This window comes from Phodopus roborovskii, unplaced genomic scaffold (assembly GCF_943737965.1).
Source record: "Phodopus roborovskii unplaced genomic scaffold, PHOROB, whole genome shotgun sequence".
NCBI lineage: Eukaryota > Metazoa > Chordata > Mammalia > Rodentia > Cricetidae > Phodopus > Phodopus roborovskii.
This window is the reverse complement of record NW_026126618.1, coordinates 2,438,931-2,458,144: the sequence shown is the minus strand read 5'-3', so window position 1 is coordinate 2,458,144 and position 19,214 is coordinate 2,438,931. Positions and strand designations below refer to the sequence as shown.

Below are 19,214 nucleotides of genomic sequence, written 5' to 3'. Positions count from 1 at the left end.
GCAGAATGGGATTTTTTTTAAATCAACTATACATCTGATAGAGGGATAATATATAAAGTGTAAAAAGAGCTGAAAAAAAATGGACAACTAGAAAACAAATAACCCAATTAGAAAAATAGAGTACAGATCTAGAGAATTCTCAGAAGAGGGAAACAAATGACTGAGAAGCATCTAAAGAAATGGTCAACAACCTTAGTCAGCAAGGAAATGCAGATTAAAAAATAATTTGAGATTTTTATCTTACATCAATTAGAATGGTTAAGATCAATAAAATAAGTGACAGCTCATGCTGGTAAGGATGTGGATTAAGCAGGACACTTTCACCAACTGCTGGTGGGAGTGCAAACTTGTATAGCCACTACGGAAATCAGTTTGGTGGTTCAGCAGAAGGAGGAGAATAGATCTACTACTTCAAGGTCCAGCTATACCACTCTTGGGTGTATACTTAGAGAACTTTACTGATAACATTCATAAAGTCTAGGTTCTTACTTATTACTTATAATATTTGAGGGGTATTTTATGTAGATAAGTATAGTTAGGTCTAACTTTTACTTACTCATTTAGGCAACTCTGCTATTTAAAAGGAAATTTAGCCACTTATATTTAATATAGTTATGATTTACATTAGAAAAATCTGTCAGTTTCCCAATTTATTTTTGCTTTCATTTTCTTCCTAACTTTTTTGAGAATTTATTTTATGAATTTAATCTCCACAATTGAAGAAATATTTTATTAACTTTTGTGATTGCCTTAGGGATCACATCGTTCATCTTGGCTTTAAGTCTACTTCCAAATTATGTAGTAATACATGCAATCTCACATACTATAAAATCCTTGTAACATTATATTTCCATTTCTCCCTTTTGTTTCTTGTTATATTGTTATGCAGCCTATTTCTTCTCCTCCTCCTCCTTCTCCTTCTTCTTTTTTTCTGGCTTTTTGAGACAAAGTGTCTCTGTATAACAGTCCTAGCTGTCCTGGAACCAGCTTTGTTGAGCAGGCTGGCCTTGAGGACTTGAACCACAGAGATCTGCCTACCTCTGCCTCCCAAGTGCTGGGATTAAAGGCTTGAACCACCACCACCTTGCACAGCTTACTTCTAATGCATTATAAACTTTTTGAATTGTTTACAATTTTGCTTTAGACTTGTAATTATCTTTTAAAATCCATAAGCTGAGAAAACACATCCCAAGTTTATCACACTTATTATTTCTTATGTTCTTCAGTGTGTGTGTGTGTGTGTGTGTGTGTGTGTGTGTGTGTGTGTGTGTGTAGATACCAATTTCTATCTAGTGTCATATTTTTCTTGCCCAAAGAACTTCTTTTGATGTTTCTTTCAGCACGGATCTACCTCCAACAAATTTCCTCTTTGTTTGTGTGCAATGTTCTTTATTACCCTTTAGCTTTCAATGACATGGTGCAGGCTAGAGAGCTCTGTGTTAGTCTTCATTTCTATTCCATTGATTTTTGGTGTCCCTATTTTTAATGTGAAACACATACATTTTTATTGTTGTTCTTTGTGTATGTTTTTGACTGTCTACATGACTTTCTCTTTAGTGTTGGTGTTTAGTTTGTCTGCAGTAGGATGCTGCTGAGTACCACAGTGCATGTGCATGTACCAGGCCCAGGGTTCAACTCCTTGCTCAGCAAAGAGGAGAGGTGCAGAAACAAAGCAAGACTGTGCATGTTGTGGTGACACCTACAACCCGAGCATGTGGGGAATGGAGGCAGCAGGGACTTGAGGGTTTAAGGCCAGTCTCTTTATAATGTGTCAAGCAGTATGTTTCTTTTCATTAATCTTGGTGTTTCCTATGCTTCTTGAACCCGTGACTTATCTTCTGTTAATTTTAAAAATTCAGAGCTAGTGGTACAATGAGTCCAGAGTAAACTGGGCAAGCCTGGTGACCCGACTTTGATCCCTGGAATCTCTGATTTAAAATGTGCAGAGAGAATTGACTCTAAGTCGATGTTTTCTGCCATTGACCCACGCACCCTGTTACACACGCGCGCGCGCACACACACACACCCACACACTAATACATTTTGTTTTTGTTTTTTGAGACAGGGTTTCTCTGTAGCTTTGGAGTCTGTCTTGGAATTTACTCTGTAGACCAGGCTGGCCTCAAACTCACAGAGATCCACCTGCCTCTGCCTCCCAAGTGTTGAGATTAAAGGCGTGTGTCACCACCACTGCGGTTGCATTTTTTAAATAAAGTTTTGAGGGTGTATAAAGCGATTCACAGTTACCATCCCTTCAGACACTTCCTCTGTGGAGCTCTCATTCTCCTTTTCCAGACAAGCCGATCCTTTATCTCCCCGAACCTTATCCACACCTTTCCACACTGTTTCTTCCCTTCTGCAGCTCGAGTCTCCTCGTGATTTACGTTAGTGATTTTGGTTGATTTGTTCTCAAGCCATCTGGCCCTTGTGGAGCTCTCATTCTCCTTTTCCAGACAAGCCGATCCTTTATCTCCCCAAACCTTATCCACACCTTTCCACACTGTTTCTTCCCTTCTGCAGCTCGAGTCTCCTCGTGATTTACGTTAAGTGATTTTGGTTGATTTGTTCTCAAGCCATCTGGCCCCCATCCCCACCGTGTGAAGTCTAAGCTTAGGGCCATCAGAGGAGCATGTCATCTGTGTCTGCTCCTTCCCCTTCAGAGCACGCCCAGGTCCCCATACCCATGATGCAATGCCCCACTCTTGCACTTGTCTGAAAGGACAGGAGAGAAGGAGGTAGAAGGCATTTGCACCTAGAAGTGGCTGTGATTTTCCTTGTGTCAGGTAAATGTCTGAAAATCATGTAAGGGTTGAGCATTTTTTCTTAGAAGTGTGCTTTATAGAGTCTAACGCAAATAAGTTTACATAATAAAATGAAGGTCTTGGTGTGGCGAGGAACCTGATTAAAATTAAGTAACTTTTAAAATTAAAGCAAGAAGAATTCAGAGACAAATGTTCCTGAAATACTTGATCACACTGAATATTTCAGACAGTTATGATATTTACAGGGCATGCGAACAGATTTCAATTTTCCTTTCCTGAAATAGTAGTCGAACAACCACAGTGACACCTCACATTTGTAAAGTGGATTCGAGTTTACAAAAGGCCAGGGAGGAATCTTCTCTACATAGTTCACAGGTAGTAGCTGTCACCAAAAGGGTGACAAGACGCGTATTAAGAGAGGTAGGGTTTATTGTGGCTCACGGTTTGAGGGTGCAGTCCGTCATGGCGGGTGGGAAGGCAAGGTGATGGCAGCAGGAAGAAGCTGCTGGGTCACATGTGGGTGGGTCAGGAAGGGATAAAGGGAGGGTAACAGTGCTTGGCTGACTTTCTCCATCCTCTTTTTATTCAGTGCATCCTTGTCCCTCAGCTAACTCCGTCTGTAAAAGCCCTAAAAGACACATCCTAAAGTGTCCTTCACTAATACACTCCCTTATTTTTCAGACCAATCAGGCTTCCATTTGAAGAATTAAACATTTTATTGAAGCCACCAACGGTTCCATTTAGCATTTATATGACACCTACTTTCCGTCCTCGGTATGGGAGGCGTTGAACGCAAAGGTGAGTGGTGTATTTTGAGAGACGTACAGTCCAGTTGAGGCACAGCAATAGGGAAAAGTGATTACAAAGCAAAGTAACACATTCTACAGAAAATATGTTCATATGGGACCATGGGAGAGTACAAGTATAGGAAGCTATAATGATCCAGGTCCAGACGGTCAAAAACATCACATTCCCGAAATACAGCGGGTGGCTCAGCAAAGATCACAGGGTGCAAGCCAAGACTACGAGATCTAACAAGAATTGTCTTAGGATGTGAAGTTATGCAAAGCAGAAAGAGAGGAACAACATCCATTTTTACTTGGAAGCAACAATTTGAGTTGCTGACTTGTGATATATGGGACTTCTGTTATATAGACACTGGACTGGCTGGATTGGTCCTACTGAGAACCTGGCATGCCTAGTTTGGGATTACTGTACTGTGTCTGTATGCTTGTTCTGTTTGTGTATGCAACATCCCCAAGCTGGAATTCTGGTGCCCTGGTGTTAGCAAGGCTGGAAACTAGATTTGGGTTCGGACCAAGGCATTTAAATTTGTAAGAGAAAGGAGAAATTCAAGCGCCTCTTGGGAGAGATAATGAGACTGGCACCAGATTTGATGTGGTAACTGAGGAAGAGAGAGAGAGTAATAGGTGATACCAGTCGGATGTTGTCATGCATGACACACATGATCGTTGCAGAGTATTTGTGTATACTGTAAAGATGCGTCTCTGCCTAAGGCACCATGTGATTGGTTTAATAAAGAGCTGAGTGGCCAATAGGTAGGCAGGAGAGAATAGGCAGACTTTCAGGGAGAGAGAGGACTCTGGAAGAAAAGTAGAGATGCCAATGAGAAACAGGTCAAGTCGTATACACAGTACAGAGAAGAGCTAACAGAGACGTGCAGAATGCAGATTAAAAATACATTCATTAAGTGTAAGAACCAGTTGGGGGCAAGCCTAAGCTAAAGGCCAAGCTTTCATAATTGATAATAAGTCTTTATGTCATTGTTTGCAGGCTGGTGGCCCAGGAAAGACTGACTGCATTTGGTGCACAACATGGGGAATCACATAAGGCCTCCTGAGAAAACTTTGGGGTGACCATGATCCCTTGGGTGGGCTCAGTGCTCATGGCACACAGAGGTGCAGCTCTTTTAAGAGGCTCTGCTACTGAGCACGTGGATGGGGTTCATGAGCAGCAGCTGGTGTGCTGCTTGGTGGCGACAGGAGACTAGGTAGAAATGTCTACTGCATCATGAACCTAGAAACTTACCAGAGCTGGGGCAGATAGACCAGCTCCAGGCTGGGGCCTGCAGGCATAAGGCTCTGCTCTCACTGATCCAAAGCAGCAGAACCCACCACCGGGCCATTTGCTAAGTTAGCTGTGCAGCAGACAGCCTAACAGGTTAAGGTTTGGCTCATGTGGTCAGAGAATGCTGCAGGTGCTTAGTAAAGGGTCCAGACACAGAAAAATCTCTAAAAAAGGGAGAGTATACTTATAAAGGTGCTTGGGTACTGAAGAAGAAAAAAACAAAACAAAACAACAACTAAATAAATAAATAAATAAATAAATAAAACCATGGGTATAGATAGTCATAAAAATAGTTTAAAAATTACAAAGTCTTTAAGAGAATGTGTGTGTGTGTGTGTGTGTGTGTCTGTGTGTGTGTGTGTGTTACCATTAAAAGTTTGTATGTTTTCAGATAAAAAGGACCAGACACTGAACAAAACAAGTAGCCCTGGTGATCCAGGCTCTCAAAATGCCTCTGTTTCAGTTTCCTCAAAGTTCTGCATCCAGAACAACTTCAAAGCTACTAGCTAGCTGAGATGATCCAGCTTCACAGACTACTCGATCCAGGACTTCAGATAAGCTCTACACTTTCCCATCACATAGAAACTAAACAAATAATAATAATAATAATAATAATAATAATAATAATAATACAAGCTCTCTCAGGTCTTGACTATGATCTCAATTTTCTCAGGATCCCTTAGATATGCCATCACCCCCAGACAACAAGAAGCAGCTAGAGAATATGATACTCACATTCCCAAGGGGTAGGGTGGGTAGGATTTGGCTGTTCAATGGATTATGAATTTTTATCATCATTTAAGGGGTTGGCTGCAAGTTGCTGTTGGCCATGGTCAGAGAAAAAAACTAAGCAAAGGAGATTAGGTTCAGAGATCCTATTTATGAAGTAAAAAGGGGGGTATAATACAGAAATGAAGGGATAAAGGGGTAGATTGCTGAGTCTACTTTTGGACTAAATGCAACTACTGGTCTCAAATATTTTAATGGATTTTTGTATATTGATACAAGTTTAGCATTATATTTGTTATAATGTATTTATCTACTTTTGTTTAAGGTATTGTACCTATGCATCTCATTTAACAATGTAATGTACATTTCTAGTCATTGAAAGCTATTATTATAAACAAATAGGGCAATTATGAAATGCAGGTTAGTAGTTAGTCATCTATAATCAACTTGTAGCCATGTTAGGTATGTTTTCAAGATGAAATAGATAGATGATCTTTCCAACACTTTAGAGACCTGTAGAATATAGCATTTAAAACGTTTGAATAACATAAAGACTTTCACGACAGTGAGACACATCTGCTCCTGACAGTACCAATCTACTTCAAGAAAGGATGATGGGTGTCAAAGACCATCCATATGGAGTTTGCTTTCATTTGTGACAAAGTTAGCCACTGGGTGAAGAAACTGCCTTAGTCTCCAGTGCTGACCACATCCAGTCCAAACTGGACAAGCAGGACACAAAGGAAAGTGACTGCTGGACTTTGCCAAGGCAAGGAAGGGCAGTCTTTCAGAAATCCTGCTTCCCAGAAACGTCTGTCAGATATTCTAGGCCTCCAGGCTGAAGATGGATGCCCCAGTACTACAGAGGAATCTTGGGTGACTATCCAGGCAGCCAGCTGTGCCTGTCATTTCTGAAGTTTTGGAAGTTGTTTTTCTCTGCACTTCTTGTTTACTCAGGTAGTATTTTATCCTTCTTGGGCCTCTAATGAAGGTTGAAGACTAGATAGTTATACCATTTTTTTTTCATTACAAAATTTAAAAATGAAACTTACAAAAGTTTATAAAGGTTGAGAGACATAAAAGCTTATGTTGTTTAAGAACATGTTTTCGGTCTAAAAACATATTTTTAGACTGGTAACACAAGATACGATAGAAACTTGTTTAGGTATAGAACTTTGGATTCATAAAGATAGGCTAGGTAATGGAGTATTTTCTCCAACATTGCCAAATAAAAGTGGACTGAACATTGTAAAGTTAATTCTTACCTGATAATTGTTCTTATTATATAAAGTTTAACTATGTTAGAGCTGAATGGACATCAACATGACGAAGTGGAGATTAGCCAAGGGGACACACTAGCGGCTTGTTTGCTGCACATTTGAGAGGCTCAGATATTCTGTTTGTGTATTTGTTATTACTTTCTTTCCACTGAGACGCTTTCGTGTGCACTTTGCTCATGTCTGCTACCCTTGAGCCTTCCTCCTTGCCCTTCCCGCAGGTCCCCTCCCCCAGCAATTCCCAGTCTGCTTTCACGGGTACTTAGGAGGAGAGCTTTGTTCTGTTTCATTTTCGGTACATCAGACCCATTATGTCACATGAATTAGGGAAATTCTGTGTGCTGGTATAATAAAAAATACTTACACTTAAACTATTAACCTGTAATTTGTGCTAATACGAATAACATGAAAATTCAGTGAATTTTTAAAGATGTTGCACATGATTTTGATTCCTAAAAACCATCTAATAACAAGGATAATGAATAGTTTGTGTGTAAGCATTAAGTACCATGCAAATTGGTAAACCATTTAATCCTCACAACTACCTTGAGAAGCAGGTACAGTCTGTCCTCTCATTTACTGATGAGAAAAATCAAATCGCCAGGAAATGAGCTTTACTGAGGGGGGAACACGCTGGTCAGCAGTAGCCATTAAGTAATAAAAGATGATATTTGATTCTAAGCAGTCTGGCTCCAGAGCTGAAACCCTGAAACACTCATCATCATCCTTGTCAGCCGCATTTCACACATATGTGCATAAGTGCACAAACTTAGGAACACAACGCCTCAGTGAGACTTTCCAGTAAGAACGGCCACTGTGCTGCCAGGAAGCTTACAGCATAGTTGGGACAACAGAGTGCTTCTATGTAAAAACTGGGTAACACTGGAAGACAGTGCGTATGAGAGACAGACCGATGACACAATCACGCCCCCAGTCATGGGCATACCCAGCAGTGGACCGTCTGTGGCGATCTCATCTATCTATTGTCCTTCAAACAGTTTTTCACTTTGTCTGGAAACTCTTTCCAGGTAATGGCCGTGATGGGTATCTCTCTTTGGCCTGCTTTTAGGTCTTTAGCTCATGGTTTTGCATGTAAGGAAAACGGTTTTTTTTTTTTTTCCTTCTCATCATCAGCATGCAGAGTGTTCTGAATATCAGGGAACCTGATGGCATGTGTGGGCTGGTGAGTCTTTTCAGTTTGCGGTCCTCACCCTTGGGAGTTACTCGCAAGTAACAAAGAGCTTGGCTTGATGGAAGAGTCCTCCGTTCAAAGGTCCCTGTGTTTCATGGGTCACACAGCTGGCATGACCTTCACACATCCCTCCCCAGCATTCATCAGCTGTCACAGGATGGGAAACATAAATGAACACACAGGGCTTTTGAAAATATTCCAAGGAAATGGTGAGCTTCAGGGAGGACCTTATTCTTCATCTATAATACATTTAGATATTTAAAGAGTTGACTTTGGCTAAGTGCTGAGAGAGAAATGATGAATAGTGTGTAGCATAAAGCTGTGAGTTATAGACTACTTCCAACTCTACTTAAAAATCTAATTCACATTAATTTTACTTCATTAACTTGCCCTGTGAAATAAACACATATAAAATGATCTTTAATCTTTCTCATGGACATCTAGCATATTCATTTCAGCCCTGTTCAAAGGAATGTGGTCTGAAATGGTGAAGTGAGTTATAATTGTACTGAAATAATATTGGGTTTCAATTATCGAGTGATTTTTATACAAGGCCAATCTATTAGCTATCACATTATAATTAATTAAGTCACTCTCTTACTTTACATAATTTTCCTGCCTTTAAAGTGCTTTTGTGTGGGTATGTGTGCCTGTGTGTCTGTATTGTAACTGTATCCTTTGGTCATACAACACATTTTTAAACTTCATGAAGCTCCTATCACATACATGACTGAGGCACTGCAGGAGTCAGTGATGTGTGCAATAGAGATCTCGAAGAATTGCACTATCATAGCTGTCTTACTTTATGTGTGTACACAGTGATACTGTACAATGATGGACTCCCTAGTGACACACTAGAACGTATCCCCATCACTAAATGATACATGACCACATGTGTGTGATCAGTGAATTCTCAGAATATCCCAGAATACAGACAAAATTGCTATCATTGCCCCTATAGTAGACATGATGGATGCTTATTGAGGTTTAGGTTTAAAAATCTGCTTTGTACAGAAGGCTAGCAGATATGAAGGTTGTAAATTTTTTTTTACCTTATTAACATTAAGTTCCTGTGTGTGTGTGTGTGTGTTGGTTTGCTAGGACTACTAAACAAAGTAATGCCAAGTGAGGGGCATTTCCAGCAAAATTATTTTTTGTGTGTGTCTGGACATTGTTGGGGTGGGTATTTGCAGGGGTCTCCTCTGGGGCCGCCCTCCAGCTTCTGCAAATGCTCACCTTCCTTCTCCACATGCCCTCCCCTCTGTAAGAGATTTTGGATTTTATCCTAATCTCTCCTTAGAAGGATGCTTGTCACTTTGGAGTAGAGCCGACCCCAGTGGCCTCGGTTTTTAACTTATTCCCTCTATAAGGAGCCGGTCTTCAAACAGTCACACTCGGGGTCTCTGTGCTTTAGAGCGTTGGGAAAATGCAACTTGATCCACAGTGCTTAAGCAAATTGTAAAGAAAATGGCGATTTAATATAGAGCTTGTTTTTTTTATCTTCTAAGCAAATGAATTAAAGAGGTTATTCGACACAGCAACCACTATTTTAGTCAAGAAACTGCTTTTTCAGCACATATGATTTATATCTCAAAAATTTATTCCTTGAATAAATTTTCTGATTTATTTAACTGGACCCAGAGACCCAGATTTAGCCTCTAATCTAAAGAATTGGGAAGCCCGGACATATATGAAGGAACAGATGATAAGACACTAGAATTAACAAAATGAAGGTTGGCGATCCCCAAGAAGCAGGAGCCAAAAGAATTGACACATTTTCTGTCAAGGCTGAATTTCTAGATAGAATTTCAGGAATGTGGACAAAATATCTCCATATCTCCATTAGCTCACAGAGGGTTCTGTCAGCCAGACTGGCTTAGAAAGATAATATTAAACAACAGGTGAGTAAAGACCTTGATATGTTTGGGACTACTGTTTGGTTGCTAGGCAGAATTTGCCTGTTACATCTCCTGATATGCTGCCCAGACCATGGCCTCCATAGGGATATGGATTGATTGACTGCAGGTGCTTACTAAGAATCTCATACATTTAAGGAATAGCACAACATAGATTTTATGTTCATTTATATTTAAAAAAGGAACCCATGACATGCTAAGATCTTACCAAAAGCATGCTCATTTGTACGCCAACATGTTCTACCCATACTTAGAATATTTGGAAAGAACAGTCATTTTGGAATTACTGGAAGGCATATACCATCCATTTTAACAAGGTTCTCTCTTTCTCCGGAGACAACAACTATGTGGGGAGCAGACCAGACCATGACAGAATACAAGGAGACCCGCCCACTTCTCTCTATCTCCCTCTGAATTGTGTGAACTAATTGAAGTGATAATTAATTACACTGTGTCACATAAAGTAAGATGAAGTATTAAAATAATAACCTTCCTAATGGTCAACTTTTTAACGTTGTTGGTTTATGTCAGGAAACGCCTAGTGCTTGCTGTCCCTACCTCCCCAGAGAGCTTTTTGTTTGGTGTTTGACTATCCAAAAGTTGTCCTTTAATTATAACTGAAAGCTACCTAGGCTACCATGCTGAAACGGTTCCTCTCAATATTTATTTTAGATTTGACCATGATTTTTTTCACGAAGAAGAAGAAGAAGAAGAAGAAGAAGAAGAAGAAGAAGAAGAAGAAGAAGAAGAAGAAGAAGAAGAAGAAGAAAGTCAGCCACTTTATTTACCTATGTTGAGGCTCACCAACACCTCCTAGCTGCTTCGGGTTGGATGGATTTCAAGGGCAGGTGAATATGCGATGTGTCTGGTGCCCTGTGTGGAACCTACCCTTGTACCTCAACAGCTGTTGTCTGTGCTATCTGTTCTGAGAACTCAGCACCTTGTTTGGCACCATGGGAATTTACCCAGAGTGCTTTGCAGGAAGGCACCTGACATTTCATGATGATCTTTAAATGCAAACCAGACACGGGAACTGGAGGAATTAACGGGAAATTGGGAAACAGATTAAGATTTTGAGATGATTTCAGAAGCCAGGGTGACCCAGTGTATTTTTCAAGTGAGCTTTATTTACGATTCTACCCTAAAGCGCAAGGGAAGGTCCCCTAACAAGCATTATGAGAGGAGCTTGTAATCCCGGATCATGGTTTTCAGAGGTCACTGAAGATCATAATAAAAACGGCTCCCGGGAATGTTAAACACGAGAACTGTAGCGCTTTGAATTGAAGGAAGGAGTCACAAAAGAAAATATTTTATTGGAAACTTGTGCCTTTGGTGAAGGGTTATCGGCAAAGCACTGATGAGAAAACGCTAGCGTGCATGTCATCTGGAAATGGGCACATGAATTGATATGGTTTCTTAAAAAAAAAAAATAATAAGGTTAAAATAAAAATGTAGCCTCCATGTGTGTACGTAAAAGGAGGCAGGGGACAGTCATCGTGGCCTCTGATGAGCCGCTACCAACAGTAACCCGTCTCCTGTAATCTAGAATGAACACCGAAAGCACAGCCACTGAGACGCTTTCACAGTCATAGTTTGCTTTCTTCACCTTTGCAACAGGAAAAATGGAGTCGGCGGCTTGGTGCCGCCCGCTTCTGGATTGAAGAACACCAGAACCACCTAGTGGACGTTTCATTTACTGCACTCAGCTTTTACTCCTGGCTGTCGCTGAAGTCACAATGCCGGAAAGGGAAACCAGCGGTTGTGATCTCCTTGTGCTTTATAACAGAAACTAATAGTTTATCTTCTGTGGATGCAGCTGACCCAGACTCCTGAAGGGAAGTCCCTGCCCAGCGAGTTCTCCCCACCCAGAATCCTGCTGTAACAGGAAGCGCAGTCAGTCAGTTGGCTGTGGAACAGACAGGCATCTGGAGCTTGCAATTTACCACGAAAGTCAAGGTGAACTGGGAGGCGTCCTTATGCCTTTTAGCGAGCAGGTCCGCAGTGTACAGTTGACTGGTCGACTGTGACCTTTGTTTGCATAAATCCAGGGGCAACAAACTGGGTTTACACTCAATTTTGTTGTTTTTTGGAACAGAGTAGCTCATGTGGTTACCGTGTACCCAGGCCATCCTGTGTCCTGTCTCTGAGCCAGCGGGGCCTCTGTATCTTGGTGATCACGACAGATGTTACACATATTATGTTGTAATTCGGGTCAGAGAAGTAAGCATCTTGGGAAAAGGGACGTTGGCGAACTGCGAAAGGTTACAAATTCGACAGTTTCAGTAAATTCTGTTGAGAGGTCACAGGCCATGCCCTTGTATCCATGATTTATTTATTATTTTGGATCGGAAGAAAAAGAGGTCGGCCCTGAGGGGAGTGGAAAGCTGCTTCTGCACTAACCTGTGGGTTGATCGGGTTGGCAGATGGTAGCTTCAGGCTAAGAGGCTGCTCGCAGCCAGTACTGCCTGTGAAGGGCACAAGGGTGGGCTTGGCTGTCTGTCATCAGAAGCATGTAAGTGACGTTCAAACTGCTGCTTCCAGTACTAACAATCCCTCCTCCTCTTCCTCCCGCCGTCCTCTCCTTCGTCTACCTCATTGTCTTCCTCCGGTCCCTCGCTGTCATTTCCAACTGCATCTTTGCCCCTTCTGCTTTCTGCCTCCTCCACAGCTCCCCTCTTCTCCTCCCAGTCTTTGGCGGTGACCTCCGCGTCCATGGTTGCATGTGGCATGGTGGGGCAGCCAGGGAGAAGGAAAATCTAGTAGGAAATCTAGCTAGAAAGACGCTACAGCCCACCGCAGAGGAGGAAGGTGTGAAGATGTCAGTGTGGAGCAAGCCTGATAACAATGCAAAGATAAATTTTTGAAGCAGCCGGTGGGGCCAAAGGGCTTCTTCAAAAATTATTTAGTGTGCCTTGTTACCTAGCTACTCTGAAGCTGTGGGAGGAGTGGATGGGGGGTAAGCTGGAATGAAGGGAGTCGAGGCAGGGCAGGAGGAGGGGCAGGAGACAGAACTTTGGTTGGAATGTAAAATGAAATAAAAATAAATTTAGTAAAAAATAAAAAAGGAAGCTAAAAACATTTAGCATTATCTTAGTATGGGCCATTTCTTGTCAGATCTAAAAACCCTTTTAAGAACAGGACAATGTCGCTAACGAGGGGCCTGACATTTGCAGGTGATTTGTAGAGTTCATTCCTCTTAAATCATTACATTTTATTCCTGTTGATTAGCAATTTCCTGCCACCATACTCCAGATCCCAGCAGCCACCATTCCATTCATCAGCCATAGGAGTTAAAATGTCGATCGCTCACAAAGGCTAAACCAGGCATTAATTTTCCAATGACTTAATTCCCTTTGCATAGTTTTCAAGGTTCATTTGTGTTGCTTAAGACAGGGATTCCTTCTTTCCAAGGCCTACTAATATTTCATTTCAGATGTCACACACACACACACACACACACACTAACACACACACACACACACACACACACAATTTCCCTATCCATACATTCACTGAAGAGCATTTAATTGTGAGCAATTCTACAGTTAATCCTGGAGTGTGTCACGGTTCGTCCTAGCCATCAACTTGACACAGTCTAGAAACACCAGAGAAGACATTCAGTGACAGACTGTCTAGAACAGGCTGGCCTAGGGCATGTAGGGAGCTAGCTTGATTACACCAGCTGATTTGGGAAGGCTGGCCACTGTAGGTAGCTTTATTCCCTGGGCAGGAACTCTGAATTATGTGAGAGCGGAGGCCGAGCTGAACACCAGCATGTGTGCATGAATTCATCTCTCTGTGCTCTCAGCTGTGGACATGATCAGCAGTTTGAAGCTCTGACTGCTGTGAATGCCCTGCTTAGACAGACTGTGGCCTGGAACTGTGAGCTAAAATAGACCCTTCTCCTCTGAGGTGCTCTTGGCAGGGTGCTTTTTATTGTTTGTTTGTTTGTTTGTTTTTAATCACTGCTACAGGAAATAAATGGAGACAGTTCATTTATTTCTCTAAGTTTTGGATTTCAATTATTTTGGGTAAATACCCTGAAGTGAGATTGTCCAATCAAGCGATAGTTCTGTCTTCTCAAATTTATTTTCTAGCTTTACCAATACAATGGGCAAATACAAATTACATTTGAGGCCCAAGTTGTGATTATTTGATATACAATATGGAATGATTACTAACACACACAGCATATATCAGTTTTCCCTTTTAAAATGAACGACGCATAAGATCTACTGTCTTAGCAAATTCCGAGCAAACAACATACTACTGTTAACTACATTGCTAATAAATATTCATATTGTTATACATTCGATCCCTAAAACATATGTATATTATAACTGATTATATTTTGAGACAGGGACTCATGTATCCCAGGCTAGCCTTGAATTCATTATTAGCCAAGGATGACCATGAACTTCTTATCCTCTGCCTCTACTTCCTGAGTGCTGGAGTTACAGGGTTATACCACCAGCCAGTTTAGTAACACACAGTTTGAATTACTGTTGCTCTATAATATATTTGGAGATGAGAAAGTCCAATGCCTCAAATTTTTTGTTTCTCAAAATCATTTTGATTGCTTGTGAATTTTATAACCGTATTTACATATATCTATAAAAAGCCATTGATGTTTCAATAGGTATTATAATGATATCGTATAAATAATATAATTATATTATTAAGTTTTCCAATATTTGAACCAGGTGACAAGCTTCTACATAAAAAAAGATCAGTTCTCAAAATTGGCAGTAATAGTTCTTTGTAGCTCACAAAAATAATAACAATGAATTGTTAGCTATCTTTAATAGTTGGAAAAGCTGTTATTTTTATCTCTTAGCACTTAGAGGGTTTTTGAAATCCTGTGTTTTGTGTATGTTATTTCATGGCTCTTTGAAGGCAGAGCCCTGTCCCTCTTCCTCACCAAGGAATAGCCATTATTACTGTAACACAGTAGAGCGTAGTGGTTAGAACCCTTGCAGGTGCGGAGCTCCTGGGTTCCCATCCTGTCTAACCAGTTATGACCTACGGAATACATACTGACAACTGGCTGCCATAACAAGCATCCTAGCATTCCTTTGAGCTTGCTGCCTTCATCGTAGAGATTTTTAAAACTTGCTTTGATTTTTACTCTCCCAATTCCTCTTGCTGCTGGCTGAAGCCTCACGGTATGATTTGACTAACGAAAGTAACTAGAAAGCTGGGGAAGGGTTCTGGGAAAGCTCTGGATTCTAACTGGGAGGGGTAAAAGTAGATGCCAGATGACATTACCCCCTTCTGTCCATAACCTCGCTGTGGACATGAATCCTGGATGCCAGACAGCTATTACTGCTCATGAGGCAAAAGGTAAGCTGGTTCTCAGAGATGCTAGATCCAGAACCACCACCAGAAATCAGTTACCGACTGTTGTGGGAGAGGGATTGAATGACTGTTTTAGCTACTAATAACTGGGCTTTCTGTGACATTTAGGCAAAAGGGATTTTGAGCAGAGTTATCTTACTTAGTTTTAAAATGGGTCCACGGCAATATCTTCCTCATGAGATTGTTGCAAAAGATTAAATGAAATTATGTATCTATGTAATGTATGTAAAGAACACGAAATAGAGACTACGCAGGAGTGGGCTGTTATGTTTATTACTAAGTTGGTGATGGGGTCTTCATAAATCTTGGTTGAATGAGTACAGTAGGTCACACTCAAAAGGCACAGACTCAACCCAAGGCAGCACCAATGGGGAAAAAATGAGAGAAGGAAAAGGTAAGGATAAAGGGGTGGGAGGCAAGAGGCAGGTGGGCACTCTGTGGGGGCAAAGTGACTGTGAGAGAGCTCTCATGGCGGAGCGGCAGTGTGTGGATGCTCAGGCCACACCTGCGGCCTCAGGTGGGCCAGCATCAAGACACTGGATAGACATTTGTTGGCTCCCTGATTAAATGAATGAACAGCTAGGGCGTTAACTAAAAAGAAATTGCTATCTCTTCCTTAAGGCAGAAGAGCTGGAAGCAGCAGGAAGGCTTTTCTCTGGAGCCATCTGTATGCTTTTTATAATATTTGCCTGAAATTGTGTGGGTGAAGATGCACCGCTCTATAATTGCCTGTGCCCTTGCAAGGAGCAGATAAGAACATCCGGTGAGGGTAGAAGCAGAGGCAGAAGGAACAGATTCCCCACGGAGTAAGATGTTCTGTTTTCATAAAAAGTCCCTTGCTATGGAAAGTAAAGGGAATGAAGAGGAGACCCTACAGCAGAGCGGCAGATGCCTCCTAATAGACAGAGATTGCCAGAGTTTCCCACCAGGAGGAGCCGGCTGCTCATCACACAAGGAGCAAACGCTGGAGCCAGCATGGCTCTGCTCTGCTCTATTCTGTGGGCCGATGCTGGGATTGTAGTCAGTACAGAAAGGTGTATTGCTTTCCTTGCTGCAGCCCTGGGGGGGGGGGGGGGATGCAGCGGGGCTGTGTCAGAGTCATTCTACACAATCAGCTCTTTTCATCTGCCCCTACCTAACCTAACCCGGCTCAAATGTTTGGTGTGCTTCTAATCCTTACTTTAAAACATGTACAGACTGCCATGGGAACTTGAGACCCATAAAGGGCTTAGTCTCGGGAATAAGAGGCTCATGTTTGTCTTCACATGAGGACTGGCTCTGATGGACATGTTTCTGAACATTATTTGCATTGGAACTTAGCATGAACGTCAGCTATTTTATCCTTTACCTTTTCTCCAGATATCTCATCTCTGGATTCTTTTGGCTTTATTTTGTGTGGTTAATAAGTCAAAAGCAAGACCTCATTCAACTAGGCAAAAGTTTTGCATTCTGATGTGGGTGTGCATATGTGCCCCTGTGTTCTAAGGAATGAGGTTCATAAAATAAAACTCTTACATGAAACACACACACACACACACACACACACACACACACACACACACACTTCAGAGATGACTTAAAAGCATATTCTGGGGGGCTGGAGAGATGGCTCAGAGGTTGAGAGCACTGGCTGCTCTTCCAGAGGCCCCGAGTTCAATTCCCAGCAGCCACATGGTGGCTCACAGCCATCTGTAATGATATCTGGTGACTTCTGGCATGCAGGTGCATGTGGATCGGAACACTGTATACATAATAAATAAATAGTAAAAAAAAAAGCATATGCTGATAACTGAATTTACTGATGACATTTTGAGCAGTGAGCCCACTCGGTACAGCTCGAAGGCTTTGGCATAGTACTTGCTCATGGGAACAAATAGCTGGAATAAAAAAGATGCTGAAAATCTTCCAGTGACTGGAGAAGCAGAGAGCAATGGGTATCTCTTTTTTTCTGCTCCACACAAAGTTTGAGCCTTATGGACATCTAACAGAGTTTCATGTGACTTTTTAGGACATAGCCCAACTTGGAGACACTTTCACAAAGACTCCTTGGGGACAAGGAGGGAGAGAAAACATTAACATTCAAAAGCATGGGCTTGGACCAAAGCCTAACCCATTTTAAGACTATGCCAACTGGAGATTAAGTTATCATAACTGTGATGTACTACACAGCACCAACACTTTGAGAAATCAACACATTCATTCACCTAAAATACACACTGAGTGTCCAGTACTAGCAATGGGCATATGGTTCCAGCTGCGAGGAATTCACAGCTCACTAGGAAACTGTTATTTGGTTAGATGATTTAGATTTGATTTCATACGGGATTGATCCATATGAGAAGTTTACTACCTCCATGTCTTCATTTTTCTAAACATCTACAGTAGGAGGTCCATCTGTATGGACATGGACTGTGTTGGGTACAATGCTAAGGGGCAAGCAAACAAGGCCAGAGGCTCAGGTCAGAAACAGGCCACTTCCAGGCTTGAGGGGATGCATCCCCAAGTTGCTGTTAAAAAAATCTCAGAAATAAGGGAAACCTAAGAATTTCAATGTACTAAGAGGGACAGAGAGGCTATTTACAAACACACCATATCAGATGCTGTTCTAAACATCTACCTGATTTCTCCTACTCCTACATCATTTAGTAGGAACAGCATAATTATCCTACCCCCATCTATAAGAGGGAACAGAGACACTGAATTCAAGACGCTCACTTGCAACTATTTGTCTATAATCAAGTTATATCCACAGGCCACATAAACTATTTTTTTATGTACATGATGTGTGGGTATATACGCACACGCAGTCATGTGTGTGACTGTGGGTACACATGTGCTAAGACATGTATATAGAGGTCAGATGACAACCTTGGGCATTACTTCTCACCGTCCATCTTGTTTGTGGCAGGGTCTCTGTGCTCTGCAGCTGTTATCTGGCCTCTGAGCTTTTGGAGATTCTCCTGTCTCCACATCCTATCTGGTCATAAGAGCCCTGGAATTATATCTGTTTGTTGCTGAGTCCAGGTCTATGTGGCTTCCAGGGATCCAAACTCTGGTCCTCATGTTTGTATGACAATCACTATACCTGCTAAGCCATCTCTGTCTCCAGCCTTATGAATTCCTAATTATTGAGCTATGCTACTTTTCAACCACTCTGCTGAAAATTACACAAAATGACCAGTTCTATTATTAATATAAAGATGTGGTATGGTGCAGTAGAAAACTCAGGACTTTTCACTTGTCATAGGTCCAGTGTTCATGTTCTCCAAATGAGCCCCACATTTTAAAATCCATAGTCACCATGAGGCTGGGCTGTGGGAGCTGGGGCTGTCTGCCTACCCGTGAGCTATTTTTGAAGTATGATCAGGATCTAGTTACGAAAGAATCATATTATTTAACCTGGTACTGCAGAACCTGAGAAACAATAGACTTGGCGAATTGGAAAATCTGTAGGCAGAAGTGAATGTCTCTATGGAAACAGATGTGAAGATTCACGTAAACAGTGGGTCATTAGCTTTTCATGAAGCAACAATAGATTTTGCTTGCTTTGTTTGCTTTTCTAGAAACTGTTTATCATGGAGGCTGATAACAGCCAGGGGCAGGCTAGACGTGTTCCTCTCTTGGTCACTGCCCTTAAATGTGCCTACTCTTTTAGGGAACCATCTCTTGGTGGCATCAGGTACAGGTATCAGACCTTAGTTATCGAACTTTGTGTGTTCTTATTTTTAAAGACATATTCTCATTTATGTAAATGTGTGTGTGTGTGTGTGTGCCTGTGTGTGTGTGTGTGTGTGTGTGTGCCTGTGTGTGTGTGTGCCTATCGAGCCAGAAGTCATCAGATCCCTTTGGACTGGAGTTACAGGTAGTTGTGAGCCATCTCACGTGGGTGTTA

General features: G+C 41.6%; 1 protein-coding gene across 1 annotated transcript in view; it reads right to left on the bottom strand.

Moving 5' to 3' along the window:
* Positions 1-19,214, bottom strand: part of Anks1b (ankyrin repeat and sterile alpha motif domain containing 1B) — an 878,091-nt gene that overhangs the window by 219,869 nt on the left and 639,008 nt on the right. The window lies entirely within an intron of this gene.